This window comes from Etheostoma cragini, chromosome 11 (assembly GCF_013103735.1).
Source record: "Etheostoma cragini isolate CJK2018 chromosome 11, CSU_Ecrag_1.0, whole genome shotgun sequence".
Classification (NCBI taxonomy): domain Eukaryota; kingdom Metazoa; phylum Chordata; class Actinopteri; order Perciformes; family Percidae; genus Etheostoma; species Etheostoma cragini.
In genome coordinates this window covers 17,927,062-17,948,995 of record NC_048417.1, presented here as the reverse complement: position 1 = coordinate 17,948,995, position 21,934 = coordinate 17,927,062, and the positions used below count along the sequence as shown (strand labels likewise).

Below are 21,934 nucleotides of genomic sequence, written 5' to 3'. Positions count from 1 at the left end.
AAGGAACTCAGGTTTTAGCCAACATTGTTTTCAGCCATCAATGAACCACTGATGATGGGCATGTTTGACGTTGTACAACATGTTGATTATGATGATGCTTGCATGCTTTTCAGTCTGTCTACTCTGCATAGGTGGATCTTGTCGTATGATTGTAATCATTTATTTTAAAGGGAATACTCGTCTAAGTCCTCTGATACTGGCCTTTATAAGTTTTTCAAAGAAAATGGGAAAAAGTATAAAAGCACGTTATATTGTGGCCAGGTTAGCTCAGTTGTTAGAGCAGGCACACATATAGAGGTTTATTCCTCAACTCAGCAGCCCTTTGCTCCATGTCATTTCCCCCTCTTTCTACCCTTTCACGTCCTTATCTGCCGAAAATACCCAAAGAAATAACCTTAAAAAAGTTATTAATATTAGCTCTTCTTGGTAGCTCTGCGTCTTACTACTCTGCTCTAATCGACTTGTCTACCCTATGTGGAAAGGTTAAGCCTTAAAACATGACCCATGTGGTATCTAGTGTGATGCTTTAAAGATGTTTCATCATCTTCCCATTTTGTTTTCCTTCTGCCTGCAGTTCTTCCCCTAAAAGCTGAGTCAATCCAGCAGTGCACAGTCTCTGGTAAACTGTTGTCTGACTGGCAATATTCTTTTTATTGGTCAATGTTCTGTTGATAGAAGTTGCCATTGACAGTAAAATAATTCTATTTTATGGCTCGCAGTAGTTTTTTTTTTTTCATTTAAACATCACTTTTAACAAATGTTTCCCTCTATCCTCTATGTAAGTTCAGCAAGGTTCCCGCTTGTTTCAGTGGCAATACTGTATTGATACATAGGTGCCAAGTATCGATCTTTTATTATAAATGTGTCAGTTTGTCTGCTTGATAATCCCATTTTGCAGCAATAAAATAGAAGTGATGTGAACAAACCCAGACATTTTTCTTTTAGATAAAACAGATGACAAAGTTTCCTTTAAATTTGAAGTTGGAAAAGGGTAATAAGTTGCATTAAATCGCAAAATATTGCAATATGTTTAAATGTCAATAATATTCTATCGTGGCATAAGTATCGTGATGATATCGTAAACAAAGGCGTCTGGTGATTCCCACCCCTGCGTGCCACCTCCCGTAACAGCAAGATCCAATAGCTGGATACGTACAGTCCACAGTTTCACAATGTCTTTTAGATTTTTTCCAAGCTTGAATGAAGAACCAGTAGAGCCATGTCACACACTGCATCAATCAAACGCTTCCTTCACCAAACACTAGGCCAATTTTGGAAGTCATTTTGCTGTATTGTGCGGTTTAAATGCTTTGGGCCCTGATAGTATCTTTGTATTATTGTATTATTGTACAAGCTGTATTAGCAGAGCATTGCCCATGTAGTTTGAACAGACACAAATAATGAAGTAACAATATTTTAAAGTTATCATATCTAAAAAAAAAAACACCAGGAAAAGAAAATTCATGAGTAAATCAGATTATTGACATTTATATTCAAGGTCCGTTTACACAGATCCAATCATGGCAGCGAGTTGAGTTAGAGCATTTCAGTAAGGAAAACTTGTTTTGGGGCTTTTAAACTCAATGCAAAACTTGGGAACTGGTGCAGCACTCATGTCAGGGGCCTGGCTTGGGGTGACTGAGCCACAAGGACAGCCATTGCTTCACACTTTAAATGTCATTTAGGAGGGAATATAACGACTGTTGAGACTTTGCCGCGGAACCACCCAGTTGGAGCTGCTGTTGCATGAATCAAAGTGACAGGCTGTGTCCTCTTTCTCCCATCCACCATCATGGTGGCTGTCATTAGCAGACAGGCGGTCAGAGAAATCTTTCCAAACCGGCCCCGCTGATGCTGATAATCAACAAGTCTGTGTGTGATGTGCTGCTGCAGCTGATGTGCTGAGCTGAAATAAGTCCTAAGGAGGGCCCTGGCAGCGTAGTTATGGCGGCTGACAGCTGTCAGAGAGCATGGCCATCAGCCACCAGTAAGTAAGCCAGTCACAGCTCCGTTATCATTACCCTGCTGATTACCATTAATAGAACCAGACCGGCCAGATTCTGGTGAATCCGTGTGTATTGATGTAAGTGAGTGATGGGGAATTTATATTCCGTTTGTATGTGCACATGTGTTTATCGGTTTAGAAACTATTTGGAGAAGAAGATCAAGTAATCAAGTAAGCTACTTTGTGGAATTGAAACAGTTGCAGAATCACTGAGGATGATGTGGGTGCCCAGGAAGCAAAAGATGATGTATGTTCCTTTGTCTATGAGTGCACGCTATGTGTACTAAGTGTACAATGTATCAAGCTTCTTTGGTGTGTGTCTATGTTGTACTTTACTGTGCCATCAGTGTGAACACAGCTTTGCACAATCAGGGCCATACCTCACACTTTGACTTAATTCACCAGCCAAGAGCTGAGGTATGTTGGATGACTCACACCCTGCTGGGGTTTGAAGGTCTTTTCAACCCTGCAACACAACCAAACAGCTCCAAATCTATCAGTGACATTGCCCTGGCACTGTGCCATACCTCCAACCCAGGTACTTTTTCTTGCTACCAAAAGGTAGAGGGTGGCACACAAAAGTAAGAGCAATAAACTCTGGATGACGGAATCTGAGCATATACAGTAGCTGATTATTATTTCAGGGCACACACTTCATGTGTGCTTTTTTCCCTTTTTTTTCCTGAGCCTGTTTATTACCACACTCGCACGGTTGGGGGTTTGTTATTTTCAAGCCACCGAATCAATACTTTCCAAAGAGCAGCCTTGCAGAGGAAAATAAAACAAGGAAGAAAGAAGATGGCAGGAACACACACTTTTCTCCCCACAGATTGTTTGTTCAATAATGAACTGCATGAAAAAAAGGCAAACAACTTGTAGCGATTACAGGACCTTGCTGAGCTAATGGCCAAATCTGCTCTGCGTGGTCACTTTCATTAAACACAGATCAACAAAACAAGCATACTCTGCAACACCATGGGTGCAGGCCAAGTGCACTGTATTCCCTCCTCCGCATCTCGTCTTTGGATTTACTGTATGCAAACATCAAAGTTGCATTCACCTCATCCCCCCTCCCCCCACTCGGCTGCTCACACCAAAACCTTGTCCATCTGGTCACAGACTACATCCCTGTGGTGACCAAACAACAACGCGTGAAGAGGCTTGTGAAGCAGTGGGCTCTGAGGAGGCCAGTGATAGGCTCAGAGACGGCTTTGAAACTACAGACTGGGAAGCACTCTGCAGCCCCCATGGCAGTGACATTGACTGTATGACCCAATGCATTAACTTCTGTGTGGAGAACACTGTGCCCTCCAAGTTGGTTCAGTGTTTTCCTAACAACAAACCCTGGGTGACCTCCAAGATTAAGGCCCTGCTGAATGAGAAGAAGAGGGTGTTCGCATCAGGAGACAGAGAGGAGCTACGCAGAGTCCAGAAAGAACTTCGGCAGAGGATCAGGACGGGGAAAGACATCTACAGAAGGAAACTGGAAAAGCGTCTGGAACAGAACAACGCCAGGGACGTCTGGAAAGGGCAACATCTCAGGCCACGCGAAAGGTGTGGGGAAAAAATCAAGCCAGCGGAGACAAGGACTGGGCAGATGAACTGAATCTGTTTAACTGATTTGACTCTGCCTCCTCGCCCTCTCTTCTGGACTGTCCTCTGGACTCCGTGGAGAAAGTGGGGGAGAGAAGGCTGTTAGCTAAGCTGACATCCATCATGGACAACACCTCTCAGCCCCTACACGACACTGTGGGGTCCCTGAGCAGCTCCTTCAGCAGCAGACTGATCAACCCTCGGTGTGAGGAGAGGTACCGCAGGTCGTTCATCCCAACTGCTGTCAGGCTCTACAACACCTGCACACCTGATGGCTCTATGTATATCTGTCCATAGATATCTGTAAATAGATGTATGTACATTTGTTCATATTTATATTTTTCCATTCCAAGTACACTATTATTTATATTATGGTCAAACTTCAATATAATTTATATCATGGCCACTTACTTTTATAATACACTATATTATTTAATTAAATATTATTCTATTCAATTTAATTTCAGGTCACTTACTTACACTGCAATATTTTTGGTACTATGGCCACCTCACTTAGTTTTAAAAGACTTTTTTACGTAATGCCACTTTACACTCATTCAGTACGTTTTGCACATTATCTGTTTGCCTGTTGTTTTGTTTGCTTGTCTGTTGGTTTGCTTTGTATTGTGGACATACTGCTGCTGTCACAAGGGCATTTCCCCATTGTGGGATGAATAAAGCATTAACTAATCTAATCAAATCTAATCTGTATACCCACTTAAGGCAAACAGGCATCATTAGAAAAATACCTAATTTAATACATTTAAAACATGAGTGTGAACATTGTATTATTGTACAAGAGCCCACATTATGTGATGTAGTGGCAATGCCAAGTTTGGCACAGGTGACAACGTAATGACATATGTCATTGTTTTGCGTGCATAAAAGCATCATTTCCTATCCTGGGTTGGGACACATTCATACGGTTTGATAAAGGACTTATTGGACTTTTACTTATCATTGCACCCACAATAATGTAGTTGTCCTCAATTTAGGTCATAGGTCTGTAAATGTCATCTGCGTTTTTTCGTGCATCCACCGTGTGAGGTTGTGTGTGTTTATGTGTGTGTCAGTCGCGGGGGGAACAGAGCAGCAGCCACGCCCGCTGTAGCGAGCCGACAGGATTGAAACAGCAGCAGCTTTCAGTGAATTCTTAGTGAAAAACATCACAGTTTATCTTGATGTTAAAATCTACACATGTTGGCAGGACGGTCTGAAATGTTTTGTCTTTTGATGTAGCCCATGTTTTGTTGGTGAGCTGGTCGAGTTACACACGTCTCGTCTTCATATCAGAAACACAGAAATGAATTTGAACCGTTCTCACTCTTGGTCAGTAGCTGCAAGTTGGACTGTTGGGATTACCAATAGTTACATATCTGAATCATTCAATTCTAATTGGCTACCTGCCAATGTGGCAGGTAGACTGACAGTGTTACCTGCCAATTGCAAAATTCACCCTAATTTGTCGGGTGTGGATTTCAGGTCCTGTTTGCGCGTGTGCTTGCACTAAAATTATTCCTGAGTCATTTGAATGACCTCCTCTATTTAGAGGAGTGCAATTAGAGAAGTAAATTACCTGCTAAAGATAACAACATGACACATTGTTGTCCTGGATTTCTCTCTTAAAATAGCTCTTCAACTATCTCGATACAGGTATATGTGGCACATGCGAAAGAGAACCAGCCTCATCTTGCTAAAATCCAAGAAGATTGGATCTTGGTCCTTTGGTCTATTCCAGTTCAGTAAACATGGTCATATATTGGCTAAATAGGCACTTCTATGTTAGATTCTATTTTTTAAAATAAATGTTAATCTTCCACAATCCCTCAAGTGAATATGTAGGTTGTTATTTATTGTTTTCACTGAGACTGCAAAACGTCGGATCAAAGACTCCTTCATGTAGACTGAAGTGTTTAACCCCAAAACTATGCAACACACACACACACACACACACACACACACACACACACACACACACACACACACTATATGCCACCCAAGAGATCAATGTGCCAGAGTCCCAGTAACAGTGAACAAAAGAGAGTGAGAGAGCCAGATTCACTAGATTAACAGGGATTTCTCCCTCCTCCCTTCTTCCCAAGCCGGAGCATTTGTGAACGGAAGTGTGGCAGCGGAACAAACCCCTCACTTGAGTCACCGAGACGTGCATGGTTTTGAAATCGAGTCCTTCAATCCCCAACTTTTGAAAGAAGAGGAGAGGAAGGGAGGTATCAGGGTAGAGTTAGCAAAAGAAAAAAGCAGAAAGGATGGAGCAGGAAAGGGAGACAGTGGGACGCACAATGCAGGAGGAGCTCAGTCAAGTGGATCGGACTGGGTCTACGTACGTTTCGATGCATAATTAAAACCACACCTGTTCCAGGTCAGGAAAAGAGACAGAAAGCCGGCAAAGGGTCTGAGGAGGAGGGGTGAAATGTTGGGAGAGGTGATGCAGGGCTGAAACTCTAATGACACAATTAGCATGTTTAAAGAGACTGAACACACATTAGCATGATTCCCTCTCATTTCCATACATATTGAGGCGTACCGATGTGCTCCACAGGTCTGCGGTCACTGAAGTCTGATACACAGGAGTGCACTGGGAGGGCTTAAGGTTTGCCTTGCATCACTAAGCCCTCATCCTCTATTTCCATATTGCTTCTCTAAACCCTCCGCCTGAGCTCACATCCACATCTGTAAACAGACACAGAATCCGGATGGAGTGTCTACAAGTGTAAGTGAGAAAATCCTGCAGAGTTTTCCCAGGAGCTCATACTCAATGTAAGTGACAACCTACTAGATATATTGCTGGTAATTGTCTTGTTTTGAAAAGTGAAGGCTTCATTACTGTTCTGACATTAATTTCTGACATTAATCTACATAAATGAGTGTTAACCCTCCATTGTGAATAACTCACGCATATCACTCACAAAGTCAGTTATAATATGACTTTATTATATCATCACATTTGCGCTGCGTGAGTGCAATGTTTCACAGTAGGGGTATCGTCCCTGATGGAATATGTGAGTGTTTTATTTTTTTTTATACTTTCAGCACCAGTGCTGCCATGCTTTCCTTCATGTCACCCACCTCCAGCCCTGCAAACACCCAGCTCTCCGTTAACACCTCAATCCCTCTGGAATGGTTCAAACTAAATATGAGGCACTTCAAACACCTGCAGTTGATGCTGCCTTTGATGTGGTGTGTGTGTGTGTGTGTGTGTGTGTGTGTGTGTGTGTGTGTGTGTGTGTGTGTGTGTTTGTGTGTGCCTGCATGTATCATCCATATGTCTTTTATTGCTTGGACGTGATTACTATGACTCTTCTTAGAAGATGAAGAGAAACTATCCCTTCTGTTTCTTACATCACACATCATATGCTCTCATGAAACAAATCTGTGTGTGTGCATTTCTGTGGCTGTACAAAGGAATACTCATGTGAGATTATACCTTTTTTTGTTGTTGACTGTGTTAACAGAACAAGTGACATGAAAACATTTGAAATTGCTCTGTTGGCATTCCATGTCCTTCCTTTGCCACTACTGGGGGTCTGTCCAGCTGCTTTCTAGAAATGCTGTTTTGCTCAATGATTTCACTGAGGATTTCAATGAAGCAAATACAACAAAAATCCCCTCCATAATAAGAAAAGAAAGGCAATTCCAGTTACAATAAATCAAATTTGCATACGCCACCAAGTAACAGAGTATAATAAAGTATAAAATTACTAAAACAGGAGAAAAGGCAAAAGAACAGAAATTATCTGACAATTGTTACGTAAATATAAGTGAGGTTTTGGCTTTTATTTGATATTTAGAGTGGCTGTCACTAATTGAGATTGGCAAGAATGGATGACTTTGAGAAGTCCCTGTTCAGTGTGTGCATGTCATGTACGCCAAGGCAATGTTTAGTGTTCCGTTGATGCTTGAGTGTCATTGGTTTTGACATTCTACTTGTCAAGCACGATGACAGGAAAGCCCTGTAAGGTGCATGCATCATTGAGAGAAAACACCATGATGGCTGGACAGGGAGGGGATCATGTGTACGGACAGAGGTGGACTTAAAAACATAAAACACCTAACGTATGAATACCAAGTAACTGACTGGGAGTTGGGTCATTTATATTCATTCCAATAGAGGAAGAAAGCTTAGAAAGTTTATACTTTCATTTGTGCAAAGTCCAATTTACAGGAGGTGGAGGAAAATCTATAGTATTTTGTAAAAGCACCAATAGTCAACCTTGAAATGTTGCCGCAATATCGACATTGAGGTATTTGGTCAAAAATATTGTGATATCTGATTTTCTCCACATTGCCTAGCTCTAGTATGAATCTATAGTAAAAATTGAAATGTTTTGTTGGTAAAAATGTATATAATAGTTATATTTTGTCAGCTAATGTTTCTGATGAGCAGCAATGGCTGCCTCTGATTCCCCTTTTTGTAAATCTAGGGTAAGAAGTGTGATTATAAAGATATGGAGAATAGGTGGTGGTGGGCGATCAGTGGGTGGGTGGGTGTTCAGTGGTCAGAGGTTGAATAAGGTTTTTTTTTACGAGCCTCCCAGCTTGTCTAATTCCTCTCTCTCTTTGCCCCAGCTCAGGCAATGAAGCAAAGCACAACTATTGATTTATTAACACAGTAATTAAGAAAATGCATGTATCTTGTCTCTCTCTTCCTTGCTCAGTCTATTGTTTCCACCTCTTTTTTCAGTGTATCTGTTCAACACTGAAAGCCTTTCTTTACTTTCTCTAGTGAAGTGTACACCAATGCACTGTACTGAACAAGCATACGCATGTTCTTCAAATGAAAATGGATTAAAGGTAAAAAGTACTTACATCATGGAACTTGCAAATTCCAAGTACTGATTTAAGCATTTAAACGTGCAATATGTTCTTCTTAATATGTTCTAATTTTATGACGCAAGGGGTCTCTCATTCAAAACAATGGATGGAAACATGGACTTTTGATGAGGTTGTGAAGTGGCATTAATGGTAGTTGTAGTTTTTTCATAGTTTAACACAATTGACGATTAAATATATCTGTTCAAGGATGGGTTTATTCATTGCAGTTGTATCCATGTTACGTTTAGTAACGTTCATTCCTGTCAATCTGATAAAATAGCTGCAGTTTCCCCACATAATTCTGTTTTCTTGATTCAATTTGTATAGAAGACCAGATAGAAAGCAAGCAAGCTAAAATTATCCAGCAGCTAAAACCACAATAATCACAATATATTTCACATCAGTGTCACTTTTTTGATTTACAGCACCAGGGGGAAAAGGGTTTGTTGTAACGTGACTAAAGACTGCTGAGAGACTTACTTCGGGGCTGGCCACCGAGTATCTTTGGTACGAGCCACGGCCCGAGAGATAAAATCCGAGAAAACGCTTCATCCATGGGATGACTGACAGAATTCTCCCCTCCTTCACCTTTTGTCCGCAAGATAGTCACTATTTGTCGGTCAAATGAAACGTCCCGTGTCAATAAAATAAAATAATTGATTTCTCTGAGTTTGAACATATTTGGAAACATTTGGAAAAGTGTAAGTAGACAACTCAACAACGTATATAACATATGTATAACCGTTTTTAGACCTTTTAATGCAGAAATGTTACATATTTTACCTTTAATCTTACTGTAGTTATAAATTCTAATCGTGAGATGGTGATTTTGTTAGTTTTAGCAACTGTTTAACAGTATTCACTATAGTTGTAACAACAGACAATTAATAAGATAATATCACGAAAAGCATAAAGCAAAAACACGGCTCTAAAACTAATTAACAAAAAAAGATTTTGAAATTGCAACTGAAAGTCACTACACTGCTGTATTTCTACTGCATGGCAATGAGAGGTATCTTCATGACATTTGGGCCAAAGTAGCCAACCACAATCTGTTAAGCACACAACAGAGGAATTGTGTTTTTTTGAAAGTAGCCTATGTATCTAACTGTAGGGCGGCACCTACAGGAGCACTGCTCAGCGATGTTGATGCTTGTTGATGACTAAAATTGAAAATGCTAAAAGTAAAAAGTTAGTCATCCTTAGTTTTCTTTTAATTTATATCATTCTTTCACTCTCTCTCATTCTCACATAAACACACAAACAGTAAGTTTATATCAAGTAGAATGGGGAAGTGGCAGAATAACAACTAGGAACTTTAGCTAATGTTGCTATCGTGTTTGCTGCCATCGGAGAGTCTCTGCAGCAGAGTGACAGCAGGAATCACATCTTAGGTAAAGGACAAGATCCTAATGTTCAGATCAACTCCTGAAATATAGCTAGAAAAGGAGAGTGTGATGTTTAAAAGGCATACTAACTAGCTTGCATCCCACAGCCCCCACATGACCACCACTTCTCTGAGCCAAACTCCCCTTACGACCACCTACCTGAAGAGTGTGAGCGACACAGGGCAGGCTGCGGAGTCCAGCATTATCCAGGGCCTTTTTCAATGCCCCAACTCTGACTCCCTTTTGCTTGTGGTGAAATCATCATCAGTCCACTGCAGTTAAGGTGATGTGAGACATTGGACAGACACGACACCACTACTCTAAATATCAGGGGTTAAGATTAAAGCCAACATGTCATGCAACAGAGTGTCAATTAGCTTTTTCTTAAAAAGTCACATGTCTCTGGGATTTTCAGTCCAATAAATGGCAAAGACAGAGACCATCATACTCATCAGCCTGCTGAAAAGGTTTGGAATCTCTATTATAAACAACAAGACCAATGTACGGGTTACGATTCTTTGGGATGTCTTTGAGCATGTCTTGATTTTTTTTATTCTTTTTTTCCCCTTGTCCTGTTGACAATTTCACAGCGCTGACAGCCAGCTTTGATCTAATGCTTAAGGTGGTGTTGCTGGAAATGTGGATCACATGCGTAAAATCTACTGTAGAGTTTCAGTTTTCTTGAGGTCAGCAAAAGTGCTTTAGAGCAGCTGTGACTTCTAAACTGAGAAACAAATCGAGAACCCAGCTGGACAATGAAATAAAACCAAAGCACCTTTGACGAATGTTGGATGGGTGGTGGAGAAATAGTATAAATCATCTCAGAAAGCATCAATGAAATGCCAGAATGAGTCAAATGCGAGTGGGAAACTGTGTAGTGAATGAGATCAGCAATAATGCGATTTAGTACAATGTCGCCTTTAGTCATTTACTGAAATCTATTTAATTGCTGGCCTGTAAATTGAACTCACAAGCCTCTTATTCTGGACTAGATTGATCTTAGCTTCACTGTGTAAATCTAAATGTGACTCTACTGTAAGTGTTCATAGGATTAACTGTTATTTCAGGCAAAAACCTACATTATGCTTTTCCTTAGCTGAGACCCATCAGTCATCTACACTGATGTATAAGGGTTGCTCCATAAAGTGGCACATGAGTCTGGCGCAGCCTTTATTGCTCTTAAATTTCTCCATTAAAATTCCAGGATTACTTTGCGTTCCTTGAAGTCAAGTGATTTGGGTTAAACATGTACAGTCAAAACTATAGTTTATAGCGAAACACATAGTACTGTCCTTTATGTGCTGCACTGGGAATAAATCTAGTCTTTTTTAAATTGTATTCTGTTTACCATAAATGCTCCTTCCTTTTCAAGGCTTATGGGCAGGGGGATGTAAACCACACACTCAGCCTCCTCCATACTTTTCCTCCTTGTCTCTTATAATGGCAGCTCTTCCTCATTTCACCTGTGTGACAGTTTCTGAATTGAGCTAGAAAAGCCCTCTGTCATTAAGACTGACTTTCACCTTTGGCATGAAAATGAATAGGGCAGTGTTCACATTATGCTATGAGAGCCCTTAATACAGAGAGAAGAGAGAGAGCCATATTCTTCACATTACCATCTCAGTTCAATACTGGTTGGATCAATAGGAAAAGAAGACAACAACTATTTTGGGGTTGGAAGAAACATAAAAATGTATATATGGTTTGAAAATAAAAAATAAATGGTAAGTTGTAAACAATACCTTTATTACAGTTTTTAATGCTACATTTGTAGGTTACCTACAGTATAAACTTATAGTCCAAAGTCTACATGGTTGTAGCAGTCTGCCTACTTACTTACTCCTTAGCTTCCCCTTCTAAAGGTGCCTAAATTAGCTACAATCTTCTCTAGTTGGACAATACCAAGAATTCAATGTTGCATAGCTAAAAGTTTAATTTGCATTGTAATGCCAAGTAACATCAATTAAATCGTCCATTTGTCTGCAGCATCCTACCTTGAGAAAAGAGATAAAGATAAATAAAAAAAGGAGAAAAGTAGAGTGACACCCTTCCCATGAGGAGAACTCGTGACTCCATCAGAGCACTTGTAATGAGTCGAATCCTGTGAGGAATTCTCCAAATGGACTAATTTGTAATTGATTCAGTGCATTAATTACTGGCCTGGTAACGCTTGTGTCATGGTTAATATTGTGCCGATCTGACAAGACTGGGAGGCCCGTCTGCAGTGGGACCGTTCGCGTGAGGCAGCTATTATTCAATTATGCCGTGCACATCGGCGACGTGGCGAATCTTAATCCGAGACTAATCACTTCCCCACGCTCCTCTACTATGAGCTGATGTGTGGGAGGAGGGTGCAGGGGTGGGACGTAGCTCACGGTTAGCTCCCTAATCAGGCCTGGGAACCTAATCTCCTTGGTGTTGTAAAGTTTTCTAGCTGTAGAAGAGAATGCTGCACTCTGATAAAAGTTTACAATGATTTTGTGGTCATATGTTTTTTAATTCCAGTTTAAATGACTCCCTAACCTTTTCACAGCTGTTTGTCATGTCTGTGAAAAAGGTGAGACAGATTGGGTGCATGTTATCGAAACGTATCACTATACTAATATAAAACAATATTTGTAAAGGGACTGCTCCTATTTTCAGTTTGTTACCTGTATAAAAGACACCTGTTCACAGAAGCAATCATATTCCAAACTCTCCACCATGGCCAAGACCAAAGAGCTCTACAAGGATGTCAGGGACAAGATTGTAGACCTACACATGTCTGGAAAGGGCTACAAGACCATTACCAAGCAGCTTGGTGAGAAGGTGACAACAGTTGGTGGGATTATTCACAAATGGAAGAAACAAAAGAACTGTCAATCTCCCTCGGCCTGGGGCTCCATGCTAGATCTCACCTCGTGGAGATGCAATGATCATGAGAACAGTGAGGAATCAGCCCAGAACTACAAGGGAGGATTTTGTCAAGGATCTCAAGGCAGCTGGGACCACAGTCACCAAGAAAACAATTTGTAATACACTACGCCGTGAAGGACTGAAATCCTGCAATGCCCGCAAGGTCCCTCTGCTCAAAAAAGCACATATACATGCCCGTCTGAAGTTTGCCAATGAACATCTGAATGATTCAGAGGACAACTGGGTGAAAGTGTTGTGGTCAGATGAGACCAAAACGGAGCTCTTTGGCATCAACTCAACTCGCCGTGTTTGGAGGAGGAGGAATGCTACCTATGACCCCAAGAACACCATCCCCACCGTCAAACATGGAGGTGGAAACATTATGCTTTGGGGGGGGGGGGGGGGTTCTGCTAAGGGGACAGGACAACTTCACTGCATAAAGGGACAATGGACGGGGCCATGTACCATCAAATCTTGGGTGAGAACCTCCTTCCCTCAGCCAGGGCATTGTAAATGGGTCGTGGATGGGTATTCCAGCATGACAATGACCCAAAACACACGGCCAAGGCAACAAAGGAGTGGCTCAAGAAGAAGCACATTAGGTCCTGGAGTGGTCTAGCCAGTCCCCAGACCATAATCCCACAGAAAATCTGTGGAGGTTCAAGTTGCCAAATGTCAGCCTCAAAATCATTAATGACTTGTAGAAGATCTGCAAAGAGCAGTGGGACAAAATCCCTCCTGAGATATGTGCAAACCTGGTGGCCAACTACAAGAAACTTCTGACCTCTGTGATTGCCAACAGGGGTTTTGCCATCAAGTACTAAGTCATGTTTGCAAAGGGATCAAATACATATTTCCCTCATTAAAATGCAAATAAATTTATAACATTTTTGACATACGTTTTTCTGGATTTTTTTGTTGTTATTTCGTCTCTCACTGTTCAAATAAATTTACCATTAAAATAATAGACTGATCATTTCTTTGTCAGTGGGCAAATGTACAAAATCAGAGGGGGATCAAATACTTTTTTTCCTTGCTCTGTGTCTGTATATATACAGTAATTGGGTCTTCTGCATCTCCCATGTATTTGGTACACTTATTGGTATAAAGAATCACTAAATAATAGCATGCAGGTAGAGGACAGCATTGCAAATTGGCGTCTTTTGTGATACTGCTATCGCTTCCCCTGCAAGATCCTAAGAACTAAATATTAACTATAACAAAGCATTCTGTCACATTTTAAAGCTAGTGATAACCTTCATGCTTTAAATGACAAAACAATGGTCCTTTTATCAGACTCTTTATGTGTCTTATTGTCTGTTTCCATACATGTTTACCATACTGTATGCATTATTTTGTGTTGTATGGGTACAAGTATTTGTATAACTTGTAAATGTATATTAAGAAAATCATGATTATGTATTATACATAGGAACTCTTATGACTTTTACTGCTGGAGAGGTGATGCTGCCATCCTCATGCTCTCTGGCTTCGAGTGCCATTCTCAGACATGAGAGGTAAAGGCACCAGGCCTCAGGGGTAAATTTCTCTTCATTTCTGAGGCACAAACATTTTAATTGCAGAGACATTTAAGTGTGATTGGTTCATAATGGATTACCCCTTTGGAGATATAAACAACAATATAACCCGCCATGTGTGTGTGTGTGTGTGTGTCTTAGCGACAGTGAGATTTCTACATCCTCAGCTATGTAGGGAATGGATTTCCTAGGCCTTGTGTGACAGATTGGTGCAAAACGATTCAAAAGGCTACAGACTAAGTTGTAAGTGGCTCAGTCTGGCCTCCTCATGTTAACTACGCACTGCAAAAATAAATTTAGTATTTCAAGGAACAGTGCTGTCTATGTGACTCATCAAAAACAGGCCATGTGTTCCATTTTTACTTATAAAACAAGTGGAAAGCACACAGTGTACACTCCTTTTTCCCTTTATCAACTTTTAGTTCAACAACAGCCTGTTTTCAGCCCTGAGCAAGTAGAGAAAATAGAATAGAGGGCTCTCTCCCTAACAGTTGATTATATTTCTGCTTTGATCTACAGCGGCCATCCCCTAACCGTTCTCTAAGAGTTTGGACCTAGCGCAGCACAACAAAAACAACACCCACGGCCCTGGGAGTAACCAGACTCCATTGTGCCCTTCATTGCATATTTCATTACGATAATCCAAAGACTGCCTGCAGGAGCCTTAAAAACATCTACAGTTTCCTCTCAATTGGGCGCATTTACTTTCGATTTGGACAGGGCATTTTAAAACAGAAACACAGAAAAACAGCCCTTCTCAAACTCAGGTCCAGGCATCTTCGGGAAACCTTCAGGCATTCCAGCAGGAGCCTAGGAATGATGCCTAAATGTGAGAGGCAGTGCTAGTTCCTAATTCTACAGTCTCACTAGGTCAACATATTTCTTCTTAGAAGTTTAAAACATGGAAATAGTACAATAGTACTTATTGACTTAAACAAAACTTGAATGTTAATAAGTGACTTATAAAAAAGACCCTATACTAGGAGTCATTTTTGTCTGAATTTAAGTGACTTACCAATCACCATCTGGGACTGCTATACTAGTGATAGCACTATCAAATTAGAAGTCTAGCCAGTCTCGGGTGCAGGAAGGTTGTCACACAGCGGTCCTGTTACTTCAGCCCTCCACTAGTGCCCCAGTGAGACTGTTAAGTGTTGCTGTGGGGGAGCTTCGGCCACGCTTAATGGTCCTAACAGCATTATTAGCTAATAAAGGTTGATGGGCCTCGTGACTCAATAAATTTAGGAGGACAGGAGAAGGAGGAACAGTGGCCATGTAAAGGTGAGGTTTCAGTCTGTGAAATTTATGTATCTCCTTTGTTTTGCACTACAGGCACAAATGGCTTAGAAATCAAGGTAGTAGTTGCTATTATAAAAAGTTATTTTTAAGTATGGGTAAGAATACAAGTTGGCAATCTTATAGCAAAACAAGGACATTGTTACAGAAGGTTGTAGGTAGAGAATTAGGATAACTGCTAAGGTGCTTTTTTTAATTTAGGAGTTCAGGGTTGTTGCCACCAGAATGCCTTACAACTTAGGATAGGATAAGGATTACTGAAATTTTTTTTACTGAGTGTAAAATACTTTGAACGACACTTTTAAAGAGAACACATCTGAACCTCTGCTTTCCCCCTATAGAGTAAGCAGGTTTTCTTGTAGAAGCTACAAACATAAAACCTGAAATAATAACACAATGCTTTGAGTGGGAGTGCTGCCATTCTACCTCAACGCAAACACATTGCATACCTATGTCATTTTACTAAATGAAAGGATTCTTTAAGATAAGCACTTCATGGAACTAGGAGGTAACTCACTCACAAACTATCGCTGATGTTTAGCACGAGGCTTGTCATACAGTGTTATGGTGTGTATGACATAAATATACCGACTGTCCATCAATATAGGGACAAAGGCTTAGTCTATAAGGACAGCTTTCGGTTTGGAAAATTCAACACATGTTGGCACTGTGAACCTAGGAGTTTCTAAAACTGAAATTCAGGGTCCCGTATTGTCTACTTCTATGGCTTCTTTGTGTACCAAAAAACACCATGGCAAACCACAGTTACCATCAAGAGTATCAAACAACAGAAAAAACTGTCAAAATCAATGTTAGGCGTTAGAAGTAAACGTGCAAATGTTAAAGGCTTCGACAAAAGATTGCTTAAAAATAAATTCCATATATATTGTCTAGGTTAAGCAACGTCCAATAAAACATGTATGAGAATAAAATAGAAATAGGTGATGTGGCCCATTATTCTGACCACAGAGGAAATCTCTGAAACTGTTGAAACAGTCTTGCTCTCTCCACAGGGAACCAATGAATCAGTTTCCTAACCCACTTGGTCTCTCTCTCTCTCTCTGTAGAGCCCATAGAATTTTACTTGGCAGCCAGACCCGTTTGCATTTCTAAGAATTAGACGACCCTAGATAACAATCATGTTTAATTAAGATGTTGAAGTGGTCGTGGTGGAATTAGAGCAGAACACTTTGAAATGATTGGACTCTGAGTGTTTCTTACAGATCATGTTCCACAATACAAAAGTGACATTTTATATTTGTGCAAATAAAACTCCAAAAAATTGTTGTGACTTTTAAATACTGAGGAATATAGATAGATGCCGGTGGCAAAGATTTCTCATCTCTCAACAGCAGGCTCACTCCGTTGTCCTTTGTGGAGATTTACTTAAAAACAAAACTCAATAAAAAAGTGTTACAACAAAAACTATTGCAATTATGTATTGTTAAAGAATTAGGAACTGATAACATTTAATTTCATTCATCACATATGAATGAAACAACTCCGACTATCATATACCTTTATAAACCCTTCACTAGACGTATACTCTTTAAGAGGTTATTAGGTCTTTGTCTTGCCATACAAGGGAAAGCGCAGGTCAATCTAATATCATTAATGATGCCTTGACTAACACACCTGAATATAACCCAGCCCTTGGTGATGTTATCAACACCTGTGCTTTTCCTACATGTCAAAATGTCTGCTGTGAAAAAGGCCAGTTTTGTATGCAAATTCAGACAGTGACCTTGTAAAACCCCTGAGAAAAAGTCCCATTTAATACACTTTTTAAAGCCAATTCCATCTGCAGTATTCGTACGTTTCCTTATTTTCTTCCAAGGCGGAAGAAAGAAAGATGTTTTAAAAAGTCAGCCGCTTCAAAGACAGAAAAAAGCAATTCTTTGCTTTTTGTGCAATGTTTTACTGCCCTACAGAGACAGATGCTGCTGTAACATACTACACAGCCGTGTATGCATGTGTCTTTGTGAGAGCATGTGGGTGTTGGGGAGTTTATTTTTGAGTAGATGGGACATGGGGGAGCAAGTTTGCAGCTGTTATCCGAAGAGGAAATTATGAATATTTGAATAATTTTAATGGACATCTCCTGTATGATCATCTAAGAGTACATCTTGACGAAGAATTTAACTAGTTCACAACCAGAAACTGGAGCTGTGAAAGGAGTCCTTGGTGCTTGTAAGTGTGCTCATGCAATGTAAGTTCTTCACATTAATCTATGCTAGCTCACTGAGTTCTGTTCAGAAAGTGTGGAAAGATATCTGATGGTCTGTCTGACCTGTCTAACCAGTCTAAGCACTAGCATTACCTACTAGCATCTGGGACCAGTATTAGTCTGGCTCCCATGCTGTGGACGTGTCAGTCCTAATGTCACATGTAACCCCTACAAAACTATTTTGTCAGCTTAATCTTCGCCTTGGAAGTAATAGCTAGGTAGTACGTTACTGCTGTAGGTAGGAAGCTAGTTACCCAAGCAAGTTAACAGTGGCTTACGTTAGAGCCCCTGTCCACTCCTTACAATTTTGCTTTCATACTTTAAATTTTGGTCTCAACCCTTCAACTGTTTGAAATGCAAAGTTTGGGAGACTGGCCTTGTCTAGTCACGGTTGCAAAGATTTGATAGTAAAAGCACTGTTAAAGGAAATGGTTTGGCAAATGGTCAAATATAGAGTGAATTTGTATTCAAATTGCTTTATATCACTTTCAAATGACAGACTATATCTGTAAATAAAAGCAACCAAACAAATCATCTTAGGCGTTCTGCCAACATCTTAAACTACTGTCTCCATTTAACTTCCTCTCTCGCTCTCACTCTCTCTCAACATGTCTCTTTTGCCTCTATTTGGTACCAACCCATATTCTAAAGATGTCAATGAAAAGTAAGAGCAATTTTCGTTTCCCAGATAGTTGTGCACAAAGCTAGACAAAAGCCTATGTAATTACAGTAGTAGTCACTGGTACATTAGTGATAAAGACATGACGGCTCACATGGGTGGAGCTGGCACCGTTAGCTCCCAACAATGCATTCATGTCAAGGTAAAAGCTACAATTATACTAAAAAAGAATCTCTTTCTAATTCTCTATCTTTTGCTCTGTTTCTTTATGTTTTTCTTTTTCCATTCACAATCTCTCTCTCTCTACTCCTTCTCATATCCTTTGCAGGCCGTTCATCTACTCTACGTCTCTGTCAGGCAGTGGGATATTATCTGCATAAAACAGTACCATTATCTCAATGAGCAATTAAGTTCTTCTCTCATCTATTTGGAGAAAGAATCAGAAACATTGTGAAAAGAACACTTTCCCTCCCCCACTACCTCAAATGTGTGCCTTGTGCTTCAATAGGTGGCTTTTTGGTTTCTCCCAGTCAAGGAAGAGGAGAAAGAAGTCAAGGCAACAGACATTTAACAAACACGAGACATCTCTGCCTTGAAGCCGTCATTAAAAGCGACGTCAATTGAATATGACTTGCAGCGCAACTGCATCAGCTGTTCATTGTTTCATAGTATTATGGATTTTATGTTGTCTGTTGGAGAAGCACAAGTGTTCATGACAACGTCTTTATACTTTGAAGTCAATTCCCAATGTGGCAAAATGTGATTGTATGGGAGAGTACATATTTTATTTATTGTATTTAACACACACACACACACACACACACACACACACACACACACACACACTATACATTTATAATAGACTGTAGCCTACGTATACCTTGCCTTTTATCCTTTTATTATAATACACTACATATGTTTGTATGACAAGAACTATACAAATATATAGGCTATGCTACAGTACATTACATACACAAAAACATCCATTATAAATGCATGGATCAGCTCTTCATTCAAATCTGCCTGTAAGCTTCCACCTACCTGAATGAATTATTTTCTCTGATTTAGAGACCCGCCTGGACAATTAACCGGTCCTCAGCAGTCCCTGAATGCTCCGTTCGATTTTTAAATGATGTATAGAATGAATGTATGAGGTTTTTCTATAACAATTTATTGTAATGATTAGAGAGGCTGCTCGTAAATGTTTCCAATGCGCGTAGTAATGTCACTGCAGCGGATATTGTTGGGCATTTAAGCTGCAAAACTAATTGTAGTTATAAACTTGAGAAAGGAAAAAGAAATAGACGTTTTCCTTCTGAAATAATCCTAATGAAGATGCTGTTTCTCGAGCGTTTCTCCAGACACACTTTCTATGAAGATGTCTGACAGCAGCTCTGCTATGTTCACATTTTTTTTCACATTGTTTTCCTCATTGATTGTGTATTATTTCACCCATCCGCTATTGATCAGAATCACAAGACTGAGGATCAAGAAAGTACAAATTTGGAGAATGAGAAATGCTGCTAGTCTCTGTTTCAATCACAATAATGAAGCCATTATTTGCCTCTTGGCCAGCCCAAACAAGTTATGCCTGCAGTGATTGATGAAAACGCCCACCAAGTGAGCAAGGCTAAAACAAAAGCCATTATGTTGTTAATCAAGCTAAGCAAGGACTACTCACTTGTGTTGTGTAGAACATACAGAGGTGGAGAGGACTTATCAAAGAGATCTATGAAACTGTGAAAAATGCAAGAGTGAACATTTTTGACCATTTAAGACAAATTAAACTGAGCATAAAGGATTGAGGATCCATGAGAACATTCGAGTGGATATGCAACTCACAACTAAAACTGCAAAAGGGGTTGACTAGTGGCATCTAACATACCTGTTGCTTTAGTGTACAGTCTCCATTTACAAATAAATCTCTTGATGCATAGAATTTATGTAGATTAGCATTGAATTATAAGGAAATATAAGATTTGAATTCATATAAGCTTAGAGTAAGTTTATCAATTAGGATAAAGTTTGTGTTGATGCAGTTTTACCTAATGAATCCTATTCCGGCTTTATGTGTGAAATCATAAGTCAGTGATTGGATTCTGAGACTGTCAGCATAAAGATATGGGAATATGAGATTGTGGGAGAAACTGGGGAATTAACAGTGCATTGCATGTCTATAGTAATCCGGTACTGCCATAACACTCAGGACCACTATTATCTTCAGAAAAAAAGTTGAATAAATTATATCAAAAGGGTTGATAAAGGGCAAGGTAAGATTTAAAAAGAGTGAAAACAGAACAAGCATAAAATAGTCAGTGCTATTATGCATTTGGCTTTTATGAGTATCAGTGTTGCAATATAGTTGTATAGTGATCTATGATCGCAGGCACAGAGTTGGTGTAGGAAGATGATAGAGATAGGGATTTGAGACAGCAATGAGCCAGCACTGTGCTGAGAATAAGCAAACTTAACAACTTTGGCATGAAGTAGCCTTCAAAATTGATTATGTGAGGAATCAAGGTAGACAAATGTAGAGCCATACTTGTTCATTTCCCGTGCCTTATGTGCTTTTCATTTTTGACATCAAATGACAGCTATAAAAAGTGTTTCAGCGTTGTAGTTTGTAGACGGTCCCAAAGTTCATTAACAGCCATCTCAACACAGGAACTAAACACAGCTGAATTAGCACAACTTTCATGCATTTCTTTCACATCTACAGCAGTCATATTCACTGTGTTCACTCAGAAGGAATCACTGCACATGGGTAGGCATTTTTAATGACATTGTGAACATGTTAAGAGGCAATGAATATGTTTAAAACTTGCCCTGTTTTAGTCTGTTGGGTGCTAACTCTAGTAGGAGGATAACACGGTGTAGGCAGCACCAATTGTTTTTGTTTTTCTCTTTACTGACAGCACTCCACATTTACAAACAGAGCTTCGTGTTGGAATCGATCACAATTCTCCTTTAATGCTTCTCTGACCGGTCCCGCCGGAAAGGCAAAACATCCTGTTGGGTTTTTTTGTTTATACTTTGAGCTCAATGGCTAACTCCTATTGGATGTTGTAAAATAGATTAAAAAAAAACATATAAAACAATTTTTGTTAGCTTTACAGAGATTTAAAAAAACAGAAAATTAGATATTACACTTGTACTGTATATACAGTATCTTTTCCAGATAACTGTGCATGGTGCAAGATGTTCAGTGTGGTGTAGACAGAGCAAAACAGAGAAAGCCAAGAGCTAGGGACAGAAAGTGATACTTTGACACTTAATTTCATCCCTTCCAAGTTAACTTAGCTTGCATGGGTCAGCGCCTCTGACCGCAACTCCCTCAGAGGCCACCCTCGATCCCTCCACCCCACCCAATCTCTTCTGGCTATTTATTCCCAAAAGCCACTGGTGAAATTGGCTGAGGGCTAATCAACATTTAGCTCCTCCGAGTGTGTTATTACACAGCAATTGATGGATGGTACAATTACACCCTGTGTCACTTAGCTAAATGGCTATGTAATCCTAATGAGTTTTTATTTAAACAGG

At 40.0% G+C, this 21,934-nt stretch overlaps 1 protein-coding gene and 1 long non-coding RNA gene across 3 annotated transcripts in view; one reads left to right on the top strand and one right to left on the bottom strand.

Moving 5' to 3' along the window:
• The window catches only part of LOC117952536 (receptor tyrosine-protein kinase erbB-4-like), a 317,936-nt gene that overhangs the window by 128,003 nt on the left and 167,999 nt on the right, over nt 1-21,934 (bottom strand). The window lies entirely within an intron of this gene.
• Nucleotides 3,741-21,934, top strand: part of LOC117952539 — a 19,139-nt gene continuing 945 nt past the window's right edge. The window contains exons 1-2 of the long non-coding RNA XR_004658443.1: nt 3,741-3,754; nt 16,183-16,188. This is a non-coding gene — a long non-coding RNA (uncharacterized LOC117952539). The remainder of the gene's footprint in view (nt 3,755-16,182; nt 16,189-21,934) is intronic.